Below are 13,002 nucleotides of genomic sequence, written 5' to 3'. Positions count from 1 at the left end.
CTGCAAAGTGATCAAAAGCATTGGGACAAAATTATTCCGATACTAATTAAAATACTCCACTTGTAAGAATCAACTGCTTATAAGAATCAAGTCATCTGGGATGGATATGATTCTTATAAAAGAAGTGCACTGTAGTTATATATAAGTAAGCACTGCATTTTATTCTTAAATCACCAAGATCATATTATACATTGTTTCTTATCCCCACTTGAAGCCATGCAAAGATTGGTGTGATGTGTAGCATGTTCTTGCTGTTGCTGGAATTGTCTTTCCCCCACCTAACTCTAGGATTTCTGTCTTTTGCTGTTCCCAAAGCATAACCCCTGGAACCTGATTCTGCATTTCTTACTGTGATTGGAATAGGGATTTAGCTTGGTTAAGTAGTGCAAAAACAGGTTGTTAGAATGCAGCTGCATTCAGTATAATCCATTCAGTTTATATACTTAACATTCAGTTAAGTACATAAACCATTTTGGCCTGCTGGCTAGGAGGTCTGAATATTGTATGCAGGATGAATCCTTGCAAGCTCTGAACTTCCATGAGCTTCCATGAACAAAGATTTTAAAATCCAATAGAAATAAGCATGAACATAATGTGTACTGTAAATCAAGTCAAATATTATTCTGAGAAGATGACATACCGAGGAGCTCCTGTAGAGTGTGGTGGACTTTGGACCAGGCCCTAACTATGCTGATTGTACTTTATCCAAAGTTTCTATTGACTGGAACTGTGAAGTTCAAGTCATAAAAGGCACAACAAACAATCAGCTCATAATTAATTTATAATAGGATCAGGAACCCAAAAGGATATGGAAAGAGAAGAGAAATAGACTTCCTAACAAGCATGAATAAATGCTGGAGATATTTATTGATTATAAATTAAAATAATAAACTACAGTGAAAGGGGATATAATTTCTTTAAGCAATAATTTTACTAAACTAGCCATTTTATTCCTTAAATAAAACCTTTAAAATATCACACTAACAAGTGAGATGATAGCATGCTTGTGTTTATAGCAGCTCATGCAAGTACTCAGAAGGCAACCGGAATGGTCATTTCACTTGACGCTGTTGGGGTTCCCCCGAGACCTCTTCCACTCAGTGCCCCAAGAACTCAGTTCAACTCTAGTCTTGTCACTCAGGTTCTTTTATTGGGCAAACAGCAAAACTATGGTGAGATGATCAGATTCAAGCGTAAGGTGTGGGTATAGGGCTTACCTCACATCCAAAGTTACACAGAAAACCTCTTTCTTTGCATACATTTACACATTACTTTGCATTTACTATATATTGTATCACATGTTTTGGGATTGGCTTGTTTATTTTGTAGGAACCAATCCCTGTACAGCATGATCTGTCCACACACTGTCCATGTACATTTTACTCTTTACCTCATCTTACATTCCAGGCTTATCTTGTCCATTGTAAATGGTTCCTTGGATGTTTCCCCTTATCTTAGCTAGTGCAGACATTTTGTTTCTTACCTTAATGACCCATTTACCTATATTAGTTAGAACAGACATCCTGTTTCCAGCCTGCTGATCCATTTACCTCCCTAATCCTGTCTGTCAAGAAATGAGGCCTCACCTATGTCTACTTACTCATGTGATGCCATGCCAATGTTCCATTGCTTTAGTTTTTTGTTTTTATATTAACATTCATTTCACTTGCATTTTATCCTGTTTTCTGTGCTTTGCTTTTTAAGTTCACCACCTAGCAACACATTTTAAGGCGACAGTAGTTGTAATTATTTGAAACACCATCAATACTAGACTCGGAGTATGAACTGGGGGCTCAGAGTATGAACTGGAGGTGCAAACTCATCTCCCATGGCATAGCCCGCCAGGGTGCAATTCTACATTATAAGCTTGCTCTGCCTTTAAAGCATCCTTTTGTAATTTTAACTTTGCTTTTATTTTAATTACATTATAAAAAAATGATATAGAATATAAGAATCTTTCTATTTATTACCACAGGGGATTTAGGTGTGAAACAGAGCACAGGCCAATTAAAATAACATTCCTTGACTCCATGCCAGAAGTGGTCCTTTTCAGCCACCACACATCATTTGTCATTACCAGCATAGGCAGTTTTTATTTTACTACTGTCCCACTTTGTGCACTGTTTCCCCAAAGTGAATCCACATGCCTGCAATTCAGTGAGACATTACTTTTGCACATGTAAGTGTCCTGCATGTGCAAACAGCAGTACATTGTACAAAGTACCAGACCTTTCATTGTACTGCTACAGTATTTAAGAAGGAAAAACAAACTTCTTGCACTCCATATGAATTGTAATGTTTTCCATTATTTTCACTGGTAACACTCTGACAGACATGAGGTCTTGTTTGTTTGCTGCTTGCTTGCTTGGCTTTTTTCCACAAACTTCATGGTTCTGAACCCTGATTAGTTTTCTGACTCTGCACTGACTGTTATTTCCCCCATTGTACCAAACTTTTAACTTTTCTGTGGTGATAAAAAAGGGCAAGCTTTCTTGCTCCGTATCATGTAAGATTGCTTTTACTGTGTTTAGCATATATAGGATGTAGAAGATACACGTGGTTATTATTAGAACACATTGACTTAATTTCACACGTCTTTAAAAGCAATTACAACATTCATGTATATTATATTCAGTTAACAAATCTTTATTAATGAGTTCTTGGTTTTGCTCAGACAGTGGATGCAGGTTTACAAAGCTAGGCCACAGACACATCTTCTATATTTCATAATACTTAAGATTTTGGAATCCAGTTTTCAGGATACGTTATACATCTATTAATAAGATGAACAAAATAACTCCTGCATTCAGTAGTTTGTAATGAGAAAATGCCTTCTTACCAGCTTTGAGAGCAAATTCAGCAAAAGCTTTGGTGAATAAAATTGGTACAACCATTAGAAATATAAGGAGGTTAAAAGAAATAATTTTAATGTAAAAAAAATAGAACATTTGAAGATGAAGTTAGCTTCCTGCAAGGAAAGTAAACAAGCAAATAATTATTGTACTGGTTCAGGGTTTTATATATATAATTGGAAAATTAGGCATGCATAGCTCATCAAACTTCAACACCTATTAGACTATTAAGAGTTGATGATAGTGCTAATCTATCATTCTGAAAGTAATTTCTTTTAGACTTCCAATAAGGTTTTAGATCTGACCCATGATCTTGCTATCACAAAGTATTAATGTGCTCCATATGGGCATGGCAACATGATTTCTTGGTAACTTGCCAGAGAGTTATTAATTTATAAGGAATAATTCAGTTAGCAGAACTAATTTATCTCTAACTTATTGACTCTAAATATACTTCACCCAGCTGTTTCTTGGATGAGGCATGCCACTAGTTAATGGATGACGTTTTCTTAGGGCCTAATGCTCCTTGCATGATATGTTCGTGAACAGGGATTAAAATCTCAGTGAGTTTCATCTAAGAATTACTTTGGAATTCTTCCATCAAAAGGGGGTAGGCAGAGAGGGAAATTTGCTTTCCCCCCAAATGGAAGAAGGCAGGGTTTCACCCCCTAGATCTGGGTGTATCCCAAAATCCACTGAGTCAGAGCCTTCTGCATGGATCTCACCTGCCTTTGCATAGCTGACCAGTCTGTTCCAATTTCCTGACTCCCACAGTCTCTAGACAACACTACCTCTGCAAGTGCCATGGTGCCAGAGTCACCCCCAACTGCATCTGCCTCAGAACCCACCCGTGGGATCCCTGACATAAAAGACAATCCTGCCCATGTCCGCAGAGTCTGTCTGCAGTAACTTGCTCCTGTTTACCCCCATAGGGTTGGAGGGGTTAGGAAACTGCAATCTCCACTACTGGTCCCCTTCCACCCACTGCCTTCCCACATGCAGTTCTGTATCTCTGTAGAGGACCCTCTGCTGAGTTGAAGGGGTAGGAGGATTATTCATGGACTGGCTATCCCAACAAAGGGATCATGAGGCCCTTAGTTTTAAAAGGCCTCTATGAAATTAGATCATAAGAACTGCTGTAGTTAGAGATGGGAAAGACTGGTTACCTCGTGTCCTTCCCTGTGCAACTATATGATAAGCTCCCAGTAGATGACATTAGATAATTAAATAATATACTTTATCCATATAAACATTGCTATGCTTTCTCCCCCATCTCCCTCCCATCTATGCATAAAATTACATGTTCTCAGTTATGTGGAAACGGTTTAAGGGAAGGTATCTTAACATATCAGCTCATTGTGGACAGGCACAAAAATTCACCTTGACAACTACTATGTGGTTGGGTTTCATCTTGAAGCTTCTGCAGAAATCCCAAGTATTAGGTGAAAATGAACCTACAATTCATTCCTCTCTCTCCTTCTCTGTCCCTTTCTGCTCAGGGCTGAGGTGGTATGGTGGTCTGGGGAAACACTCCTTATGCTTTACTTGTTCTGTGATCAGATGATTTGCTTTCAGGGCTGTCACTCTAATAGTTTTCCTTACCACTAAATTCACAATGTATTTATACTACATATTTTGGTGGTGGATATTAGTAACACCCATATTGTACTTCACCAAGTGTACCTTATATCAATCATTGTGTCATACTGTAGACAAATCAGCACATACCTATGTGGAACAGGCAGCACTGTGCATGTTAGTGTTCACATGGCATATGCCATTATCTTGATTTTCCTCTATGCTTTTAAAAGATTTTTTAAATGTCACACCCCATCTTCTCTCTAATCCTCTGCATAGAGATACAAAGGTTTTCAGGTTCATTTAGAGAAAACTAAAGCATTCACCATGTCCTACAATCAATAAGTTTATTAGATCAATGACAACGCTCTTTGCACACGAGAAATTCATGCTTTGAGCATGACAGGGACAAAAGAACAATTTCTGACAAAGTTCAACCCAAGCTAGCTTTTCATTTCCCCTCATTCTTTACAGAGGAATGTGTATGATGTCATAGATGCAGCACTTGCACTGTATTTTAACTCATTATTATTATTATTATTATTATTAATCTTAATAGTTCTCTCTCTGATTCTGATGACTATAATCGGTTGAATATCACCATGGAGTGGGAATGTACGTAAACTACTTGATTGTATTTATAACCTCCATCCTTGTCCCCTTCCTTCTATTACCTGCATTCACTGAGTTCTAAAATGCTCCAGAAGGTTGCTACTGGTTTAATATTTATCTAGAGCTGTAGATCTGGACGAGATGTTACAGATAAATAAAAGGCCAAGATTCTTGTTCCCAGGAGCTAACTATCTACCTTACATGGAAAACAACACAAAAGGACAAAACCCACAGAGGGTATGAAAGGAGGAAAAGAAGAGCAGATGAACTTCAGACAATAATGCAAAGGCAAATGATACAGGTTTTACATATTTTGAAAGACTGTGAAGTTAGCAGACTGTTCCAAGCACAATGGGCAGCCTTGCAGATGACTGAAAAACAAAGAATGGAGGAAGGGTACAAATAGGGTTGTGAGTTGGAAGGAATGGGAGGAATGTTAAGGATGGGAGCAGGCAGAAATGAGACCAGAGATATCGGCAGAATTAGAGTCATTCCAAGCCTTGAACATGAGGACCAGAACCTTGAGCAGGAAGTGAAAGTGAAGTGGAAATACATGAAAAATGTGAACAGGGGAGTCACATGGTCAGCGTGACTGGAGAGACAGATGAGTTTTTCAGCTCTGTTTTGAATAGACTGAACTGAAATAAGATCAGTAGGCGGACAAGAAAGAAGGAGGTTATAGTAATCAGGGCAGGTGGTGACCAGGGATTTACCATTCAGGTAGAGAAGAAAGGATAGATTTTAGAGATACTGTAAAAGAAGAACTAACAAAATTTGACACGTGTGGATTTGGAGGGAGAAGGAGAGAATGGGGTTGAATGTGGGACCTAGTATTTGAGCTTGGGTCATGGGGAAGATAGTAAAATTAGCAGCAATGATGATAATGGACACCAAAGAGGGAGTTTGTGGATAGAAGATAGAAAGTTGGATATTTGTTTCACAACTCCACTGTGAAGTAGGGAAAAATAGAGTCAGTGTCCTCATTTTACACGATGAAAAATTGAGGCTCTAAGAAGTCATTAGAATGGAGCTAATATGTCCCATTTCATGGTGATGGTGCTAGGATTAATTATTATTTGTAAAGTGCTTTGAAACTGAAAAGTGTGATGCTAAATATTTACTATGCAGGAATTAGTTATTAGAGCAGGGTGAAAATTTCATCAACAGCTTTTACTATTTTTTCACCAAAACGTGAAACTGCAAAGCTTTTTTAAATTTCAAAATTTTTGATCAGTCCCATTATTATTATTATTATCATCATCCATTCTTTGAGTGGTAGACAGAGAAAATAAATGCCCCACTTATTAGGTGAGATGATTACTATTATCATGCCTCTGTGAATGTTAGCATGATTGTTGCCATTATTTCCAGTGTTTGTCATCAGAATATAACATCATCTGTTAAGTTTGCAAAACTAAGTGTCCTGTTTTTCTTCAAAGCCGAAATGCCTTTCAGCCAGTGTAACAAAATTAATCTCTCTACTTTCCATATCACATATTTATTTTTGAGGTCTGAGTTTGCTTTTTCAGAAAAAAACCCAGCAATCATCTACTGCTAAACCATGGGTTGAAGAAAAATGATTTTTTAACAGAGAACAAAACCAAAAGAATTACAATGTACAGTATAATAATAATAATATCCCAGGGAGTCAATGAGACCCATTATGAACTATACCATTTTAAACAATGATTTCCTTTGTTTCCAGAATACTTATATTTTATAGTTTTCACTTTAATCTAAAGTCTGGGTTTTTTTTTTAAAGGGCAACTGCAAATTTCTATGACTGAAACTGGCTTAACATAATGATTTATATGTGTATTTTTCAAGGGCACTCTGAAAAAGGGAACTATCTCATGAGGAATGAACAGACATCAGAATCCTGAAACACAGCTTTGTATTTTTGAAAACCAATCTTCCTATGAAATGGCGGAAAGTGGGCTATTTTGAAATATAATTGCTTTCCCAATTGATTAACACCATTTTTGATTAAATGGGAATATGTACAACTGCTGTTTCAGAAAGAGAATGTTTGAGTCTTTGTACTAGATAAACACTTACAGAGTTAGGGCCTGATTCTGCCACCCTTACTCTCAATGAGTAGTACTTTATTTCTTGAGTAGTCCCAATGGACGAGTGAGTGGGACAGAATCTGGCACATAATCATTCTTGTATATATATGATGGTGAAAATTAAAATAAATGTACGTGAAATTATGGAAACTGTGAGCCATCCTGCAGAGTTCAGCAAAAGATAACAGCATGCCTAAATAAAAAATAAACTCCTTTGGGGCAGGCATGCAAACGGGAGGGCAGTCATCACAGGGCTGGTAGTCTAGATAGAGATCATTACTGGTGGGGCCAAGACACTTTCCCTGCTGGCAGTATGGGGAAGCACTGGGGGGAAGCATGCACACTACTTTGTTTCCTCCCCAGACCTCTGACAGCAATTCTACCTGCTGCTTTCTTCAGTATCTAGCCTGCCTCCAGCTACTGCTGCTGCTGAGACTTCCCTCCACACCTGCTGTGATAGAGCCCACCCTCACAGTTCTCAGGCTCAGTCACTGAACCTCTGACCTGCCCTGGTCTCTCTGAGTGCAACCCCGTTAGGTCCCAGGCCTCAAGCTGTAACTCATCTCTTGAGGTAGAATCTTGTGATTCTCCCACTCTTTGGTCCTTGGTCAGCAGTCCCTTGTGTATCAATCTCAATTTACCTTAGCAGGTGTGACTTATGTCCAAACCCTGAGGTAGCGTTCCTTCCAGGGCAATGACCATAGTAACCAGTGACAAAACAGCCTCTTAAAAGCAAAACATTTATTTAGAACAAAAGCATTTCAGAGAAGAAAAACTAACTTAAAAACAATAAAACAGACTAGCTTAGCAGGTTTTTAACCATCTTCACACGGGCACCCTAATAGGATGTATAGACTCTTCTGCAAAGCCTTTCTCTGTGTCAACTGTCTGCTTGTCAAAGCTCACTGACAACTCTCTGGACAGGCTCCTGGCAACTCACCTTCGTTTGCAGGAATCAAGCCACTTTTAAAATGTTTATAGCCCTTTGATCTGGTAACTCCCAGCTTTGGCTAAACCAGGTTTGCAATCGTTGGAAACAGGAGACAGTATCCTTGAAGCTACCAGTTTGATCCATCGTCTTTCAAGTGTGTGTTTGGGTTTTCTTATCTGGGAAGCCATTGTGTTGCCTTTGTGCACAGACCCCACTGAATTCAAGCATTATAGGCATCTAATAATATTCACAAACCCCAATATGTCAGATCAATACAGGCACATAGGGAATTCTAATAAACCAATATACAATAACTTCCATTCACTGACCGGTCATCTACAGTGTTCATAAAATTATTATATCTCCGTATTCATAATATTATTACATATCGACTCCATGTGTTTCATACCCCTAATATCAAACCTAGTGAGCTCATAACATGTAAATATGTATATAGATTCCTATGCATCCTTTGGATATAATAACATAGCTCTCTGACTGTATCAATACCTTGAGAACATGTATATGTAGATCTACATCTCTATATGACTTGCCAATTTGACATTTAAATTTACCAGCCAAGGCATAAAAATGTACTCATACACCCATAACCATGATGATAGTGATGTTATGGCAGTTGTCACCAGGTGGCGCTATTACTTATTAGTCTGTCAAGTTCTTGGCATGCAAGTGAGTTTTTTGGGAGACATGCTTGTGCTTTTGTGCTACAGCATTCTGGAAGGGAGCTGTGCAAGAGCAAGGAGCATTTGCTTTCTGCCTCCGACTTTGATTAGAGTGAATTCTGAGGCTGACTGCTCCCTGGAAATTGGGCATTTGCATTATTTTTACTAATAATTTCTCTTACTACAGCGCCCAGGAGTCCTAGGCTTGGTCTAACACTGATGGGAGCAGTTGATGGGAGATACGCAAGCTACATAGAGTTTAGAGTATTTTACTTACCACAGCATCTCCACTGTGCTGTGCTGACGGGGAAAAGCCCTTCGTTTGATGCAGGGGGTGGATTTATGGCATCAACCGGAGGCACTTCCGGGATCGATTGAGTAGGTCTCCACTGCCCGCTTGATCGATCCCGCGGCATCAATCTGGTGCCGCCGCCAGTATAGACATACACCTAGTCGTGCATCAGGACCCCGATGTGCTAAGCGTTGTACAGCCACAGGACAAAAAGACATTCCCTGCTCCATAAAGTTTGTATTGGGCTGAGATTCTTGAAATAAGGGGTTTCTGAATAATGTTTGTGTCTAGCTCTGCTGCAGGACTGGTATGTATGTTTAAATATAAAAGTTACACTTAGAATATACCCAGATTCCTCACTACTGATGTATTCTGTATTGGGAAGCCAAACTCCAATGCCTTAACATCTGTTATTGCTCAGCAGAGCTGTGATGCTGGTATTAGAGCTGGGACACTGATGTCACAGGAAGGGACAAGAATTCACTTGACCATCAAAAGATTACTCTTTCTGAGTGAGCAAAATTTTGCATGGCAATATTCCCTGTAGTATGTTTTCCAGTGCTGCAATGGTACTCAGGCCTTCCTTCCAGTGAGTATAACTTCATTTCACCTCAGATATACCTAAACCAATTGACTAAGGCAACGTTCTTGCCATTATCATGAATCCTTTTTTAACTAGATGTCACTTAAGAATCAGAAGCCTTTTTTGCCCCTTAATTCTGCAGCTCTGCTCAGCTAATCTCAGCAGCACTGATGCAGAATCAGCCAAAGTTGTTCCTCAATGCTCTCACGAAACAGGCAGAAGTGAATGTAGCCATTGACGTTATTGGATGAGTTGATTGTTTCTCCTGAGACAGCTGCATTCACAGCAGAATAACAAGAGAAAGAGGTGACTCATCAGTTGCTTCTGGTAGTTGTGGTGCTAGTGGAGAATTACTGGAATGATGATTGTTTGATTCAGAATGCCTTGAGGATTAATTATCCAGGCTCTGGTCAGTAGAAAGAGGAAAGAAAAATTACAACACCTAATGTTACATTTGATGGTATAATTGCCTCTGCCCCTATCTCACTCTGGCTGACAAGCCCTTGTGGCATATACCATCCTACATCTCCTGGAAGTTAAATTAAATTTTGGTGGTGATTCTTGCATAGGTTTCAGGTGCATTCATCCTCTTTGCTGCCTCTCTGTCTGAATTTCCTGCCTTACGAGTTCTGTTGCTGTAGTCATTGTTACATTCAGAAAGTCCTCACTGTCTTCCAAGAACTTCCAAGAATGATAAAAGGGAAAAAAGAAATGTTATAGCTGTGTTGATCCCAGGATATCAGTGAGACAAGTTGGGTGAGGTATGTCTTTTACTGGACCAGCTTCTGTAAGTCAGAGAGGCAAGATTTCAAGTGTACACAGAGCTCTTCTCCAGGTCTAGAAAGTCTCTCTCACCAAGTTGGTCCAGTAAAAGATATTACCTCACCCACCTCGTGTCTCAAAAAAAATAAATGTTCTTTTATAGTTTCCTTCAGGTCCCCAAACTGAAAAGAATTTTTTTTTTTTTTTTTGAAATTTTGAGCCTCTGAAATTTTAGAGATGCTACATAAGTTGAACATTTTATTCCACAGCACTTTGCAAGTTGCACCTGAGATGGCAACTAATACTCCCTCCTAACCTCACTCTCACCAGAGCCAACTCTGAAGGCTTGTAAAACATGCAACCAAATTGAGGGGCCCTGCAAGGTTTCCCATATATGAGAAGCTTCATGTCCTTTAATTCTAGAATATTTTTATTTTAAATTGAAGCCAACAACTAACAAAGAACAAATGTCTCTGTGACAGAGTACAGTGAAATTTTCTCCCTACATCAGAGCCTCCATCTTGAATTGTCTTGCAGCATTGCCCCCCAACTAGAAAGCAGGGAGATTCCTTAGGTGAAGACCATTAAAGTAAATGGAAGTATTGCTATTGATGCCAATAAAGCCAGAATTTCAGTGCCCCTATTTCTTTCTATTTAAAGGTGCAGTACACAGGAAACCAAATCAAAACTTTCCCCCACTGTCTATATATAGATCACAATCAGAATCCTGCCCCAAATTTACACTGGGACTGTAGCATCTGTTGCTATGGGAGTGGATGGGCTGGTAATTTTGCTTGCACAGTCCCACTTCTCATAGTTATATTGGGAGCTGGGAAAGGGAAGCGCTGCTGGCTCCCTCCACAATATTGAAGGGGGAAGAGAAGATCTACCATCCTATCCCCTTCCCAGTAACGGCAAAGGGATGGGAAAGGACACATGGAGAAAATTATATAAAAGAGAATAAGGCAGAAAAGTGAGTAAGGGCAACCAGAGGGATTGTTGGAAGTAGAGGTGTTCAAGAGTCTGGCCAAAACTTACCAAAAGAGGCCTTAAAATCCTAAAGCCATCCCTGATTGTAACTCAGTGGGATGAAATTCAGCTTCTGAAAACTTGTGACAGCAAGAGGAATTATCCATGGATTATCGATAGCTTTTCCCAGCTCCTGGCTTTCGCTGCTGTGATTCAACTTCTTCACTCAGTGATGGTGCAAGGTAATTCTTGTTTCAGTTGCTTAGTGGTAATGCCAGAATTAATGTATGTACTTCATGTGCAAAACTTTTGTCATTATTCTTATAATAACACTTAGGCCTTAACTAAGACTGGGGCTCCACTGGTCTAAGCACTGGGCAAACACATAGTAAGAGACAGTTCCTGTCCTAAAGAGTTTACAGTCTAAACAGAAAAGACAAAGGGGCAACATTGGCATAAAGGGAAGCAGTGATGTGCCCAAAGTCACACAGTAGCTCAGTGGCAAAACCAGGAATAAACATTTTATCCACCAGACTACGTTGCTTCTCTAAACTGTTCACTCAGCTTTCTGGGAAACCTTGTTTAAAAAAAATGTTTGAAAGTGAAACCTCAAGTACAGCAACATTGCACAAAGATTGAAATTTCCCTCTTGACAGAGGAAACGGAGCAAAAAATAGCAGAACAGAGACAATTATCCAAGGACAGTAATGATGGTGAATTATTGACAGAAAAGCTAAGAGACAGATGTGTCATAAATGATCGAATACAAAGAATAGTATTTATTATTAGAATTAGACTTAACATTTTTAAAATTCCCTCAAGCTGGCTGAGGCCAATGAGCCTCCAAAACAAAATGTACATGATTTGCAAGGACAACCTGAGGGAATTTTCCATGTGGGGAATACCAGACATTTTACATAAAATCTTGGAGCAATATGGAAAGCAAATGTAAGCTGCTAGCCAGGATTTTCTGCTTGGAGTCAAACACAATGAAAACTACCATCTGGGTGGAATAAATAGAGCACATTAGGGTAATGTGCCAAGCCAACAAAAACAAAAAGGGAGGTAACGCAACTCATGACTCAAAAGTGATGGAAGCAGCCAAGACGACGGGATGATGATGATGATACATATGCATATAGGAGGAGGGCAGCAATAAAAATAGGGATGGAAAAGTAACTTAGGAATGCTGAATGACAGAACAAGATTCTATTTATCTGTCAACCTAGCTACCTTTATCTTCACTGTATTTATAATACACCATTAATCAAGTAGGTTGGTGCCAAATAGAAAATTAAGTGTAATGTTACTCTGGTGTGCAAAGAACAGAGGAATTACCCAGAGTCCATCAAGTCCACAGTCCTGTCTCTGACAGTGGCCAGTACCAGATGCTTCAGAGGAAGCTGTAAAAAACCTGCCATTGGATAACTATGGAATAAGCTGACCTAAGAGGAAGTTAACACCCATCATTTGAAGGCTGGTTTATGCCTAGAAGGATGAGGGTTTTATCCCTTTAAAAATAACTCTCTAATGTAACTGTGAATGTTCTCATTATTCATATAAGTATGTAAACCTTTTTTGAATCTTTAATCTGGCTTCAATAACACCTTTTAGAAGCCAGTTCCAGAGCTAATTATACATTGGGTATAAAAAGTATTTGCTTTTATCGGT

The sequence above is a fragment of the Emydura macquarii genome, unplaced genomic scaffold (assembly GCF_026122565.2).
Source record: "Emydura macquarii macquarii isolate MOO-44397 ecotype Brisbane River unplaced genomic scaffold, CSIRO-AGI_Emac_v2 contig_1253, whole genome shotgun sequence".
NCBI classification, from domain to species: Eukaryota; Metazoa; Chordata; order Testudines; family Chelidae; genus Emydura; species Emydura macquarii.
Note: the sequence above shows the minus strand (reverse complement) of the source record.